The sequence below is a fragment of the Salvia splendens genome, chromosome 22 (assembly GCF_004379255.2).
Source record: "Salvia splendens isolate huo1 chromosome 22, SspV2, whole genome shotgun sequence".
In the NCBI taxonomy this organism is placed as follows: domain Eukaryota; kingdom Viridiplantae; phylum Streptophyta; class Magnoliopsida; order Lamiales; family Lamiaceae; genus Salvia; species Salvia splendens.
Genome location: NC_056053.1, coordinates 12,439,027 through 12,455,082, shown reverse-complemented (window position 1 = coordinate 12,455,082; position 16,056 = coordinate 12,439,027). Strand labels below are relative to the sequence as shown.

The following is a 16,056-nucleotide window of genomic DNA, read 5'->3' as shown; positions in this document are numbered from 1 at the left end:
TATGAGCTTCCGTCATTGAACTTTATTCCTAAAGTTGTTTGCAATTATGACCTTCAGTATGATCACATCTCCCATACATGTTTGTTCAAAGGATGAAATATTTCTCTTGGAACTTTTGTACACCTTTTTATTTCGTAACTATGCAAGTGGCAAGTTCTTTCTTACAGAAGTGAAATTCTTTTTATCTCAGTTTCACTACATATATTGTTCATGCAATGATTTTTCTTTCTTGTAACACCAAGTTAAGGCTATCGTATTCTTTTTTTTTTCCTTAACGTGTTTGATCTAGCCGATTTTCCTAAAAAAAATTCACTCCACGTCGGTTGCAAACCTGTGAATCCATTTATGTGATTTCATTATTCAATAGCATGATGTCGTCGAACCATGATTAGTGCTACTTCATGACATTTGTCTATGCTTCTAAACTCTCCCACGATTGATCATCTCATGTCATGACATGTTTGAGCCATCATTCATTGATGCCGAAATTTTGCAAATTTTATTTGACAATTGAAATATCTTATTTGGCAGCCTACTATGGAATTTGAGACTTAATTCAGTTTCATCCTGTTTTCATGACCTATCTCATATTCTTTCGAGCTCTCTTCAGAAGTAAATTCCCAAGCTCTATGGATTTTATTTGATATCGTTTAAGCCATTTAATCTCAGAATGAGTGTGTTAAGTTCAATGGGTTTAGTCCTTGCTTTGTTTACAAACCAATTTTTTGCAAGTTGGTTATGAGATCTAAAAGAGTCGAGCTAGAAATGTTGTTCTCTTGATTAATTCTGCAGCCTTTTTGATTAAGACACTTTCAACAGTGTTGCTACCATTTTTGAAATCAGTTCATATCCAAGTAAGACTGCTTGATCAATTTTCGAGTTCTTGATACTAAACTTGGAGGAAAGGGTGAGGTTGAGCTTTTCGAATGCACACGGGGAATAAGTTTCTATAATCAGACATGCGTAAAAGTGATACACCAACTAGAGGCATCGATATAACCAAGAACACGAGGTGTTAAATTTTCAGCCTTTACGTACCGCTTATAGCGAGCTGCTAAGGGATCGAACATTATGCTACACATCTAGATATTAGATCTTAAGAAACAAAATGTGGTGAAAATGCTTTTACGACCAATAACCTTTTAGTGCTATACGGAATATCTATATAAGCGCTTGATTGATACGAGATTAACGAAAGAGAGACAGAGTATTTACGAACAGTGGTATACAATAACATTATAGAGAAAATTTTGATAACTACCGTAAGAGAAAGGAAATGGAGCCCTACGATCGAGAGCAATATAGCATGTACTCATATTTTGAAGTATGAAAAAAAAAAGTTGAGGCTATCATACATTGGATTGTGCAAGAGCTGAGAAACAAATTCGCTGAAACCGTGAAAGTGATGTATGTGGAAACATCGTGAATACTTGGAAGTCGTTTGAGAATTTGATGACAAAAGGAATTTAAGGGATGATACTATTTCAGCTATAGTTATTAATTTTTAAGCGATACGAGGAAGCTGCTTGCAAATTGGATTACAAGTTAATGGAGAAATTTTTTATTCGAAGGATGTAAGCAAATTTCGGGACGAAATTTTTGTTAAGATGGGTAGATTGTAATACCCCGACTTTTTCTATCTTTTTATTTATTCTTGAAAGGATGTCGTTTGTACACCGGAGAAATTTTCGGCTTTGTTATGTTTGTCGAGAGAAGAAATATCATTATGGGGCCTATAATAATTATTTTTTTCTATCCCAATTTATTTATCTCTAAGCCCAAGTCTTTTTAAAACTATTTCTTTTTGAAGCCCAATTTTAGGAAAAACCAAGTCAGTTTTTATTTCACCAATTTTGAGCCCTTCTCCACTTCCTTTTCGGTTACCACATTTGAGAAGGGAGAAAGAAATCAGTTTTCAACTAGAGGAGCAAATCTCGGCCATATCTCAACAAACATGGACGTTCAGTTTATATATATATATATATATATATATATATATATATATATATATATATATATATATATATATATCACCATCCGCGTTCACTCTATATACATAAGCCCTAATCTATTTTACGGACACACGATAGTTCAATCAATTACAGAAAATAAAAATCAGAGTTAGAAATTAGAGAAGGAGAGATGACAGGCGCTGTGTTTTGAGAGAGATTGGATGGAGGGAGAAGAGATGATGACGGAGGGGTCCACGGGCTCGGTGAAGGCGGATAGCAGCCGGTGAATACGGAGCCGAAGGCTGTCCGGTTCGGCAGCAGCTGCCGCGACTCACGGCGGCGCTGCGATGCGAGAGAACGGAGCTATCGGTTGTTCTTTCAAGGTATACTTCCTCCCAATTCCAATTCCTATTGTGTACTTCATACTGGAGCATACCATACATTTAGAACTCAAATATCTGCCAGAACACATCAATTAGGAATCGAACCAAATTGAAAGAAACCAACACTGAAACCAACATCAAGCGAACTCTAATAATCGAATACCCGCTGTGATTAACCGAGAATGTGAAAAAAAAACATAATTTTGGAAGAGAACTTATCTGCGGGGTTAATCGCGGTGGAAACAAGGCTGTTAAGGATGGAATCGAGGCCGCCGGAGCAGCGACGCAGCGGCTGCTGCGGCGCCGAGCGACGACAGTGGGTGCGTGGGACGAATTAGAGCCGGCAGCGTTGCACCACAGCGAATCGGGGAACCGGCGGGGTTCTGTTTTGGGATGTGTTTTGATCTTTTAGTGAGAGTGAAGACAATTTGTGGGTGTGCGCCTCTGAAATCTTCAATTTTGATTGCTGCAATTTTGAGGATTTCTTTTGGGATGGTCTTGGTTGAGATTTACAGTAGAGAGAGGGTAGCAGATGGTTTTGGGGAGAAAGGGGGCGATGAATTCGGGAATGGAAGAGTAATTGTTCCTTAATTATTTTATGCTTTCAAAATTTTAGAGTTGTTTTTGTTTTAAAGAAAAGTGGAATGGCAGTATTGTGTGTACGTGTAGTTACTTTAGGTGGGGAGTATATTTTTTTTGTTTATTTAATAATTTCTTTTTATATTATCTTACCATGGGGTAATTGATGCTATTGTTTGTTGGGTGTGAGAGACCAGAATTAATCGAAATACCTAAGCTTTTAATTGGAAAAGAAATTGAAATTTTGATCGAGAAAATAATTGGAGACATAGGATGCATGCATCTTATTTTTGGCTTGATTTGTTGTGTTGATTTATGTGTTATTTAAATGCTAAAGGTGATTCCTTGCAAGCGAGACGTGACATCAAGGGAAATGAAATAATTTCGAATTAAAAACTTGAGGTGGGCTTTCTTTTTAAATAAAGACTATGTCCTAAGTATATTTATCTTTGCGAAATATGTTTGTCATGCCATATTTTTGTGTTGCTATGGGACCTATCTGAAGTGGCTTTTGCCATGTATGGTTAATCGAATTCGGGTCTGACTAGGGAGTGAGTCCCTATTCAGGCTAGTGTACACCCCGTAGATCGTGCGCTATCTCTCTGAGTTGGCCGGTCTAGTGGCTTGGAATGTGGCCACATTCCTTGTCATGTATGTTCAGATATGGTATGGTGATGTTGATGATGTTGAGGTTGATGTTGATGATGATGTTGGTGAAATGTTTTAGTGACTCGGGCCCTTTAAAGTTAAAACCCCGATGTCACTCGTTAATGGCATGATAAATATTTTTATTGAAAATGTTTTCGGCATGAGTTCACTGAGTGCATCAAGTACTCAGCCCTGCATGTGTTTTCCCTATGTGCAGGTTGAGCGGTGACGAGCGCGGTGGGTGTTGAGCATGAAAGTGAAGAAGATAGTAAATAAAATTTTCTGAATATATTATGTCTTCATACATAATAGTATTCTACTCTCGAAATGCTTCCGCTAAATATTGTTTCTTTCGAGTTCGTGTATTGTTGAGATATTTCAATTGGAGTTGTTGATTGTTGAAATGGTACTCTGATTTGATTCTAGCTATTCCAATTTATTTCGAGCTATGGTGCTAATACGTTGTTTTCCCTTTCTTTCCCGCTTCTTTATTCCTCCCCTAGTCGCGATCAACCGTGTTTTCTATCCTTAGAAAATGCGGGCGTGACATTAGTGTAGTAAAGTGAGTTGAAAAGTTAGTGGAATGCAGGCCTACTTTTATATAATGATTTTATAATAAAATGTAAGTTGAATGAGTTAGTGGAATGTATAGTCCATTTAACAAATATAGTAAAGTGAAATGAGACATTTATTCCCGGACGGACGAAAAAGGAAAAATGAGATATTTATTGGCGGACGGAGGGAGTATAAGTTTTCTTTGACTCTGCAAAAGAGGTCCAAGTTGGTACCAACGATATAACTACATGCGCTTAATTAATTGCAAACACTGACCTTGTCTCTTCTTGCACATATTGGGTTAAGATTTCTATAAGTTGGGATCTGCATGCGCTTAATTGCATACATTGACCTTGTCTCTTATTGCACAACAAATGGCGTTATTGTCGAGGATGGATGGCGTGTGTGATTTTGTTAAAGATGTTTTTGTGTAAATATTGTTTTTTATTTTCTCTTTTATTTGTTGGGCCATTAGTCCTAACCTTTAGGATTGTTGCACCACAAACCTCCTCTGACAAAAAAAATCCTTAGAGGACCATAGCGTTTTATATATTCACGAATGAGATTTTTTCAGACTAAAACACTCTGAGGCCCCATAAAGGCATTTTTGTCACTCCATTATATTACTGACATATGATTTCGATCACATTTCCGTCAGCAACTTTTTATATGATTTCCTAATAAATTCTTCTACTTCATACGGGGTTAAAGTTTTATCATTATTTACACTTTCTTTTATAATACAAAATTTATTGTTATCTACATTAATTAATATGAAAATATGAAATAGAGACCCTTTCTATTTTCCATAAATTTTCTTAGTTTTTTACCTTGATTTAAGAATCAATTTTATTTATTATCAAAATCTCCTAATTTTGCAAGTATTATTTTGTAAATTTAGATTCTCTATATTCTAATTACTATTCCCCAAGGACCTAATAGGTAATATGAAGGACCTAATAGCTAATATGAAATGCTTAAAAGTTTGCAGTATTATTTTCCCTAATATGAAGGACCCAATTTTTTTAATCTCCGTATCCAAAAGTTTTGTATGAACTTAGTTAGGACAAAAAGATAGTTAGGACAGAAAGAGTATCATTCAATTAGATGTGAAATACTTCACTCCATCCCATAAAAATATCTTACTTTGCTTTTTAGTTTATCGCATTGAAGATGTCACACTTATTTTTCGAAAAAAATTCCCTCACATTAATACATATATTATATTATTTTGTGGACGGTGAGAGTAGTTTTTACACAATATAAACACCGCACTATATACACATTATACAAAAAATTCACACTACACAAACTAAACACACTATAACACATTGCACATATTAAACACAAAAAAAAACAAATATAGATAAAATACACACCATGGCCACAACATGCTCACATTACACATACTACACACAATACACAAACCTACACACATGCACAAATTACACACAAATACACAAAGAACACACAATGCAGATGCGCATATACACAAAATACATAAAATGCACACAATTATACACAAACTACACACGTTATATATAATACACGCACTTTACACAAAATATATACAATGCACAAAATACACACTTTACACACTCAGACACAAAATATATACTGCACGCATACATAAAGAACACACACTACATACAATACAAAAAAATACATACACTACGTTACACACACTCAATACACAAAAGAAACAAGTAATACACAAACCACAAAATGTTGCACACACATTGCTATACAAAAAATGTACATTGTACGCATACTTCAGACAAAAAACAACCAAGTATATATATATACACATAATACAAAAATCACATAATCTACATACACTACCACATTCACTGCACACACAACACACATACTACATAAAATGCACAGTATACTCAAAATACATGCATTGCAAAAATGCACAAACACACACTTCACATAAACATACATTATACTCAAAATACAAACATTGCGTTACACATACACAATATGCATAGTACACAAAATATCTACGCTCTATACACAATATAAACACCGCGCTATACACACACTATATACATACTAAACACATTATACCCAGAATCACACTATATACATACTAAACACATTATACCCAGAATCACACACTATAAAAAAATACACATTTAGCTGACTACACATACACAATACACACAATACACACAGTATATCAAATATCTACTCAAAACACAATAAAAACACCGCACTATACACACGCTACACACATACTAAACACATTACTTGCAAAATCACACACTACAAAAAAAATACACACATTGCACACATTTTTCCTATTCTAAACATAAAAAATCAGAAAATATAATATACACTACTGCACAATATACAGTCATTTCACATACTACACAAACTACACAATATATACACACACAAGGAAGACACAATGCATATGCGTATACACAAAATACAAGCACAACAAACACCACACACAATATAAACACACTCCGTACAGACTGTAAACACATTACACCAAAAATACACATAACTATGCACAAAATACACATGCTATACATAATACATACACTTTACACAAAAAATACATAAAATGCACAAAATACACAATACACTCTCATACACAAAATATACACTGGGCACACATACACCAAGAATACACACTACATACTATACTTATGATGCACACAATACACAAAAAAATGCATAAACTGCGCTACACACTCAATACACAGAATACACACAAATAATACATAAGCCACAAATGTTGCACACACATTTTACACTGTACACACAAAAAATAACCAAATAGTATACATATAGGTATAATACAAACACTCACATGATATACAGAAACATCACACACACTTCACATATTACAAACAATGCCCAGTATATTTAGAATACAAACATTGTGTTAAACATATTATACAAAAAATACACACTCCACACATTGTATATACACTCCACGAATTACATACTTTACATTGCACAGTCACTTTAAAAATAAAATACACATTGTACACACATAACATGCTACATAACTAACACGCTACACACATAACACGCATTGACATTATACACTACAAACTTCACAAGCTGCACACACTATAAAAACATACATACTACCAAAAAAAATATATAAACAAAATACACAAATGTAGGAACAATACATACAAACACAAACTACATACATTACACAAGCACTATACACAAAATGCACACGAGCACACATATACAAAAAAATTCCATACACTGCGCTACACACACTCAATACGCAAAATAAACACACATACACAGTGCTATACAAAAAATACACACTATACATACTACACATAAATTACAACCACGTATAAACACAAACATAATACAAACACTTAACACATTATACATACATACATTGCACACAGTACACATAATACATATAATCCTCAAAAAATACATACACACACTAAATACGCAAAATAAACACACATGCACAAACCATAAATATTACACACACATTGCTATGCAAAAATTACACACTATACACACTACACATAAATTACAACCAACTATACACAGAAATATAATACAAACACTTGACACAGTATACTGCACACAGTACACATAATACATACAATACACAAAAAATACAACAAACTGCTGCTAAATACACTATACACACACTGCACACTATATATAAATACTCCACCCATAACACACTTTACATTACACACACACACACACTCACTTTAAACACAAAATACACTCAATACACATAATATAAACCATACACAAAACATACACACACCACGCTATTGCACACATTATTATAATACACACAAAACATATACACACCACGCTGTTGCACACATTATTATAATACACACAAAACATAATACACTAAGAACTTCACAAGAAAATAGAGTATATACACAAAACACATACACACGTATGGTAAATTAATACATACACTACATACTGCAAACAATATACTAACACATACACTATAAGAAAAAAATACATTCACGTAAAGGAAATACACACATGTAAGGAAATTACACACTATTACACATTACACAATAAACACAATGCGCACATACTACACACATTACACTAAACACTATAAACAAAATACACAGTCACATACACATATACACAAAATACATGCACTACAAAAGCACAACATACACTTCATATATATATACACACTACACTCAAAATACAAACATTGCGCTATACATACACCATATGCGTACACAAAATATCTACACTCTATACACTATAAACACCGCGCCATACACAAAATACATGCAATACAAACTCACACTTCACACAATACACACTTTATGCACCACAAACAAAAAACACACAACACATTGCGCGCGCGCGCACACACACAAAATACTTACACTACAAACACACATATATATACCTTGCACGCAAAATCACAAAATACACACAGTTCACCCACTAAACACTAAACACACATAATGCGCACCTACACTACACTACTACACTACACTCACACGATACATAAAATACACGGTGCACATAGTACACACAAACACGTACACCCCCAAAATGAATCTAAACATTTCCCTTTATGTGATGGACAATAAAATGTGAGGCGAGATAGAACACTCCTTTGTCTGCAGAGGAAATTAGTTGGTGGGGGTTAGCTATTTATTTTCTCATCTTGTCTCCTAAAAAGTTGGCTCCTCCATAACTCCTACAAAACAAACACAAAAACAAAACAAAATAAACTATATAAATCAGCCGATGAATAAAAATAAAACCATGAAGTACAACATAAGTAAACAAATACTTAAAAGTGTATATTCAGAAGTACCAACTTAAATACAAACTAATATGTGGGGTAGCAAGTTATCGATGTTCACCACACAAAAAATATCAAGACACCAGAGAAAATATAAGAAATGTACTTGGTCTTGTTCAACGGCACAAATTCATTTTCAATATTATTAATATCATAACGAGTTAGGTGTTTTAAATTAATCTTAGTTCTCCAACCCTTGAGAGAAGCTAAGTATACACTTATAACCAATAAAAAAGTGTTTCTGGTGTCAATCAATAAAGAAAAAACCATGCAAACACACACAAATATGATAAATTACAACCACAAAAAAGAAGAATGCACGCAAACACCCATACCTCAAAACTATTCTAAACATTACCCTCAATGTGAAGGACAAGAATGCACGCAAACACCCATACCTACAAAAGTGTGTGCTCAAAGTGTACTAGCATAAAAATCCTCACTGTTGAAAGGGGACATCTCAAGAACTTGATCAACAAGTAGAGCTCACAACACGGGGCCGAGTTCTGCTTGCTACGCAGCCTTACACTCAACATGGAATGAACGGTAACATAAATTAGATGACCAGTACAAGCAAACTCAAGTTTGCAATCCAAAGCAAATATGGTCCCTGGATAGATAATCTAAATGTCGTAGACAAACACGAATGCGGGGAATAATATTTAAAATTTTGAGTGTATCACAACATTTCCAGAGCGGTTATCAATCGAGGAAGATGTGTATCGGTGGATGGATTCCATTCATAAGTGTCAACTCCGTTTGTGATTCCAGCAAAGCCATATGGTATTTCTAATTAAAACCAATTAGTTTGGTTGATGCTAACAAGTCTTTATTCTCCTCTCTTGTTTTACTTTAATAGTTATTAAGGAAATCAAGACATATTGATGGAAAGGAGATTATCACTAGCCACCAGCTGAAATGACTACTCTAGAAGATCACTTGCAATTGCCCAACCCTTAAGTGATTTTCCGAGTTGGCTAAATATTTAACCACATAAAGGTTCCTTAATGTGATGTAAAAGCATTTTCAATCAGCATGCAAGGTATATAAAGTAGTGTTCTGACAATTCACAAGATCATTAACATTTATAAGACGAGAAAGTAATAAAGCAAAGGCTATTTATACCTACAAGTTACATTAGCATAACTTCCTGTCAACCTTGCTACTACAAATGTGTTGCATTTCGTATAAGTTTCTCATCAGGCTCCGTGGTATAGACCTGCCATTTAAAAACACATAACTTCTTTAGCATTCGCAATGTTATATACACTATGGAAAAAAGGGTCCTTCAGAATGCACACATCAGAGATTGAGTAATCAAATTATTTACAACCACATAATCAAGCATGCACACAAACACCCTCACCCCAAATCTTAATCTTAACATTGCCCTTTATGTGAAGGAAAAAATATGTGAGGGGAAACAAAATACTCCTTAACTCCTACAAAACAAACAGAAACAAACAAATTCAATAATATAAATCAGGTGGTGAATAAAAATAAAGAAATGAAGCACAATATGTATCATATATTTAAATTGCATATTCAAAAGTATCAACTTAAATACAACCTAATATGTTGGACAGCAAATTCTAGATTAAGAATCCGACTGAATTTGTAACCTGTTTGGCAGCTGCTATTCGGACTTGTGCTTCATAATCTAAAGCAGGCACACAAACGAGATTGTATCATCAAAATAACTCATTCTAATATGGGGCATAGCACCAATTCAAGTCCTAACAAGGCCAGATGAGTAAATGCTAGCACTCATTTGGTCAGAAGTAGAGATGCAAATTGCCTGGATAATCCAGCTCCTGATGAAGCCGAGGGGCGAACTGGAAATGCATTTGAGCTCTGGGTGGATCGATTCTGCTGTGAAAAAAGAGTAATATGCGGCAAAGAAAATGACAAAATGAAATGAGATACCAATAAAGATCACAAAGACGAACTAGATAATATATATTAGAATTTGTCAAAGAATCACCTCATAAACTCGTTGTTGTGAATGTGACATGTGCCCTAGCTTAGGATAAAGGGCTTCCGTTTGACCTCGAGCATAAAGGCTAGCATTAAAAAAAAGTGGCACAACACTGTCTCTATGCTTTCTTCTAATAGAAAGTAATCGATCTATTTCCACATAAATGGTTTGGACTGCATGTAAACAAGGTTAAAATGCAATAAGGACAAAATACAAACAATGTTAATTCCAAACCCATCCACAATGAACTAAAGTAACACAAGACTTTACCAAAATTTTATCAGCTATTTGCAGGTATTATTGCTTTAATAAGTAAATCTCATTCAACAGAGAAAACATCAATAGACTTCACGTTAACCACATGGAAAATATAAAGAGACCATTGAAAAAATTTAAGAAATGCACTTGGTTCACTTGGTCTTGTTCAGCAGCAGCACAAATTCATTTTCACATATTATTAAAATATTAATAGGTATTTTACATTAGGGAATCTTAGTTCTCAAGAAGTTAGTGAGTGACAACAACGTTCTGCAGGCCAACCCTTGATAGAAACTAGGTCTATACTAATAACCCATAATAAAAGTGTCAGGTGATAAATATAATCAATGGAGTGAAAACCTTGCATGCACCTACAAATAGGATAAATTACAAGCACAAAAAGAAGATTGCACGCAAACACCAACACCTCAAAACGATTCTAAACATTACTCTCAATGTGAAGGACAAGAAAATGTAAAGGGAGATAGAATACTCACTTGTTTGAGTAGAAAGCAAGTAAGGGATGGCGCCAGGATCACTCCCCTATAACGGAAGCGAGAACCTGGACAACTCCTGGGTTAGTCCCTAAAAATGGGTGTGCTCAAAGTTTACTAGCAGAAAAATCCTACGTTTAGTGCTTACAGCTATTACAACTCATTGTTGAAGAATAGGGGACATCTCTGGAACATGATCAATACTGAAATACCTCTCTCAACAAAGGACCGAGTTCTACTTGCAGCGCAGCCTTGCACTCAACCTGCAAAGAATAGCAGCAGAATTTAGATGAGCAGTACGAGCAAACTCAAGTTTGCAATCAAAAGCAAATTTGGTCCCTGGATAGCTGATCTAACTGTCATAGACAAATAAAAATGATGGAATAATATTTAAAATTTGTAGTGTATCACAACATTTCCAGAGCGGCTATCAATCGAGGAAGATGTGTATCAGTGGATGGATTCCATTCATCGGTGTCATCGTCACCTGTGATTCCTGCAAGCCGTATAGTATTTCTAATTAAAACCAATTAGTTTGGTTGATGTTAACAAGTCTTTTATTCGCATCTCTTTTATTTTAACATAATTATGGAAATAAAGACACATTGTATGAAAGGAGATTACCATTAGTCACCAGCTAAAACGACTGCTCTAGAAGATCATTTGCTATGGCCAAGCCCTGAAGTGACCTTCTGAGTTTGCTAGATACCGAACCACGTAAAGGTTCCTAAATGTGATGTACATGCCTTTTCATTCAGCACACAAGGTATATAAAGTGGTGTTTAGACAATTCACAAGATAATTAACATTTATTAGACAAGAGAGTAATAAAGCAAAGGTTATCTATACCTAACAAGTTACATTAGCAAGACTTCCTGCCAACCTTGCTACCATCAAATGTGCTGCATTTCGTATAAGTTTCTCATCAGGCTTCGTGGCATAGACCTGACATTTAAAAACACATAACTTCTTCAGTATTCACATTGTTATATACACTTCTGAATAAAGGGTCCTTCAGAATCAACACATCGGAGATAGATTAATCATATTATTTACAACCACATAATCAAGCATGTACGTACACAAACACCCTCACCCCAAATCTTAATCTTAACATTGCCCTTTATGTGAAGGAAAAAATATGTGATGGCCTGATGGGAAACAAAATACTCCCTTGTTTGCATGGGAAGTTAGGTGAATGGGGGTTAGGTATTTCTTCTCTCATCTTGCCTCCTTTAGAAGTTAGCTCCTCCTTAACTCCTACAAAACAAACACAGAAATAAACCAAATCAACCATATAAATTTAGAAGTCAGCTCCTCCTTAACTCCTACAAAACAAACACAGAAATAAACCAAATCAACCATATAAATCAGCTGGTGAATAAAAATAAAGAAATGAAGCACAACATATGTAAAAAAACATATAGTGCATATTCAAAAGTATCAACTTAAATACAACCTAATATGCTGGACAATAAGTTCTAGACAAGGAATCCAACAGAATTAGTAACGTTTTCGGCAGCTGCTATTCGGATTTGTGCTTCATTATCTAAAGCAGACACACATATGTTTAAACATATAAAAATGAGATTGTATCATCAAAACAACTCATTCTAATATCAAGGAAAAAACATATCAATCTAAACAACATAATAAATATATTTTGCACATTTAATTTTACATACCTTGTAGGATTGACATCATTCCCACTTCTAGACCGAGCCCAGCTTAGGAAATTTTATAGTCATCATCGGAAATATTATCCTGAGAATCAGTGCATATTTTGAGCAACTCAAGAACAATATGCTTAAGCCCGGTTCATTGCAAACAGTTATAGAAGCAGTAATTTACCTACATAGGAATCTAATGTCCATGATGCAAAGCAATGTAGCTTTAGACAAGTAATTAGCTCATTAAATAACATTCATACCTTGTTGGATGTTGGATATGGATTCTACAATTGAAGTCTAGGTAAAACGCATGATCAAATTAAGAGTTGGAAAAGTCAGTAAAAGTTTTATGCTCAATCCACCATGTCTTAAAAAAGGAAAACAACATAATGACATCAACATATTGGAGGATACCAATTACCAACTAAGATAATAGTAAAATAAACTTATAGCTATAGTTTGTAATTTTTTACTCCCTCTGTCCAACCATAAGAGAGGCAATTTTTTGGGCACGAGATTTAAGGAATTGATATTTAAAGAGTTAAGGCGCATAGTATATATACCTTTTCTGAGATAGTATGGTACATATGCAATGCATCACCAAAGGTTATAAATGGCTCAGAGACATTTGTCCCGGGATACTCAGAAGACAGAGCTGCATTAGTGGATGTGTAGCATTTCCAGGTTCCTGCATTAATAAAGTACAAAGGTAAAAAGTGCACAAGCAAATAATGGCTGATATGAATGTACTCACTTTTGCGTAACTGGGAGGTTCCTTCAGTAGCTGGGCAAAGCAAGAAGGAATGAAGGAATTATGCCATTTTCACGAGTTTGTGGACCATCGCTAATTGCAATGTGAGATGAAGGAACTAAAAACGATCACCATAATTTTACTAATTTGATTCAATTTTGTTTTTGTTGCTCGCGGGGTTTAGTCATAGAAAAACAACAACTAATAATTAATAAATGGTATAAAAATCAAAAGAAACCATAAACTAAACAAACCTTGTAGGAATCTGGGATCCAACAGGATCCATCTCGTCAGAGCCAATTTCGGGTGTGTGGGGAATAGCACCAATTCCAGAGCTATTCGGTCAGAAGTAGAGATGCAAATTTCTAGGAAAATCCACCTACTGATGAAGCGGAGGGGCAAACTGGAAATGCATTTGAGCTCTGGATGGATCGATTCTTGCCTAGAAAACGAGCAAAATGATGCAAACGAAATGAAAAAAATGAAATGAGACATAAATAAAGATCACAAAGATGAAAATAGATAATATATATCTGACCACCTGAATCAACTTAGATGTCCTAGAATTTGTCAGAGAATCACCTCATAAACTTGTTTTGTTAATATGACAGGTGGCCTAGCTTAGCACAAAAGGCTCACTTGACCTTGCACATAAATGCTAGCATAAAAAAAAAGTGGCACAACACTGTCTCTATGCTTCCTCTTAGTAGAAAGTTGTTGATCTATTTCACAATTACTGGTTAGGATTGCATGTAAACAAGGTAAAAAAGGTAACAAGGACAAAATACAAACAATATGAATTCCAAACCCATACTCAATGGACTAAATTAACACAAGCCTTTACCAAAGTTTTTATATCAGTTATTTGCTAGTATTATTGCTTTAAAAAGTAAATCCCATTCAACGGAAAAAAACATCAACAGACTCCATGTTCACCACAGAGGAAATTTCCAGCAACCATAGAAAATATATATACATGGTATTGTTCAGCAGCATGTCTTGTTCAGCAGCACAAATTCATTTTCACATATTAAAATATTAATAAGTAAGTTGTTTTAAGTTAGGGAATCTTAGTTCTCCAACCCTTGAGAGAAACTAAGTCTACACTAATAAACCATTAAAAAGTGTTTCTGGTGACAATTAATAGAGAGAAAACCTTACATATACACACAAATAGGATAAATTACAACCACAAAAAGAAGAATGCACGCAAACACCCACACCTCAAAACTATTCCAAACATTACCCTCAATGTGAAGGACAAGAAAATGTAAAGAGGATAGAATACTTACTTGTTCGAGTAGAAAGCAAGTAAGGGGTGGTGCCAAGATCACACCCCTATACTGGAAGTGAGACCCAGGACAACTCCGGGTTAGTTCCTGCAAAAGTTTGTGCTCAAAGTGTACTAGCATAAAAATCCTGAGTAGTAGTTACAGCTATAACACCTCACTGTTGAAGATCAGGGGACATCTCTAGAGCTTATCAACACTGAAGTAGCGCTCTCAACATGGGACTGAGTTCTACTTGCTACCCAGCCTTACACTCAACCTGGAATGAACAGTAGCAGAATTTCGATGAGCAGTACGAGCAAACTCAAGTTTGCAATCTAAAGCAAATTTGGTCCCTCGATAGCTGATCTAACTGTCATAGACAAACACAAATGCTGGAATAATATTTAAAATTTGGAGTGTATCACAACATTTCCAGAGCGGTTATCAATTGAGGAAGATGTGTATCAGTGGATGGATTCCATTCATCGGTGTCAACTCTGTTTGTGATTTCTGCAAATGAAATGAGACACAAATAAAGATCACAAAGATGAACTAGATAATATATATCTGACCACGTGAATCAACTTAGATGTTCTAAAAATTGTAAAGTATCACCTCAACAAAGGTCACATTTGACCTGGCACATAAAGGCTAGCATTAAAAAAAGTGGCACAACACTATCTCTATGTTTTCCCCTAATAGAAAGTTGT

At 34.8% G+C, this 16,056-nt stretch overlaps 2 long non-coding RNA genes across 2 annotated transcripts; one reads left to right on the top strand and one right to left on the bottom strand.

The window, feature by feature from the left end:
• The first annotated feature begins 2,008 nt into the window (after nt 1-2,008).
• On the top strand, nt 2,009-3,840 carry LOC121785701. The gene is made up of 3 exons (XR_006047036.1): nt 2,009-2,335; nt 3,252-3,316; nt 3,780-3,840. It is a non-coding gene; the product is annotated as an uncharacterized LOC121785701 (long non-coding RNA).
• Nucleotides 3,841-8,492: 4,652 nt separating this feature from the next.
• LOC121787525 lies at nt 8,493-15,361 on the bottom strand. Its single transcript, XR_006047505.1, has 15 exons — nt 14,617-15,361; nt 14,330-14,517; nt 14,079-14,108; nt 13,888-14,012; nt 13,340-13,418; nt 12,504-12,914; nt 12,279-12,400; nt 12,069-12,150; nt 11,803-11,917; nt 11,658-11,722; nt 10,909-11,075; nt 10,547-10,793; nt 10,291-10,366; nt 10,050-10,143; nt 8,493-8,816 (listed from the first exon to the last, which is right to left on the bottom strand). It is a non-coding gene; the product is annotated as an uncharacterized LOC121787525 (long non-coding RNA).
• Nucleotides 15,362-16,056: the final 695 nt, after the last annotated feature.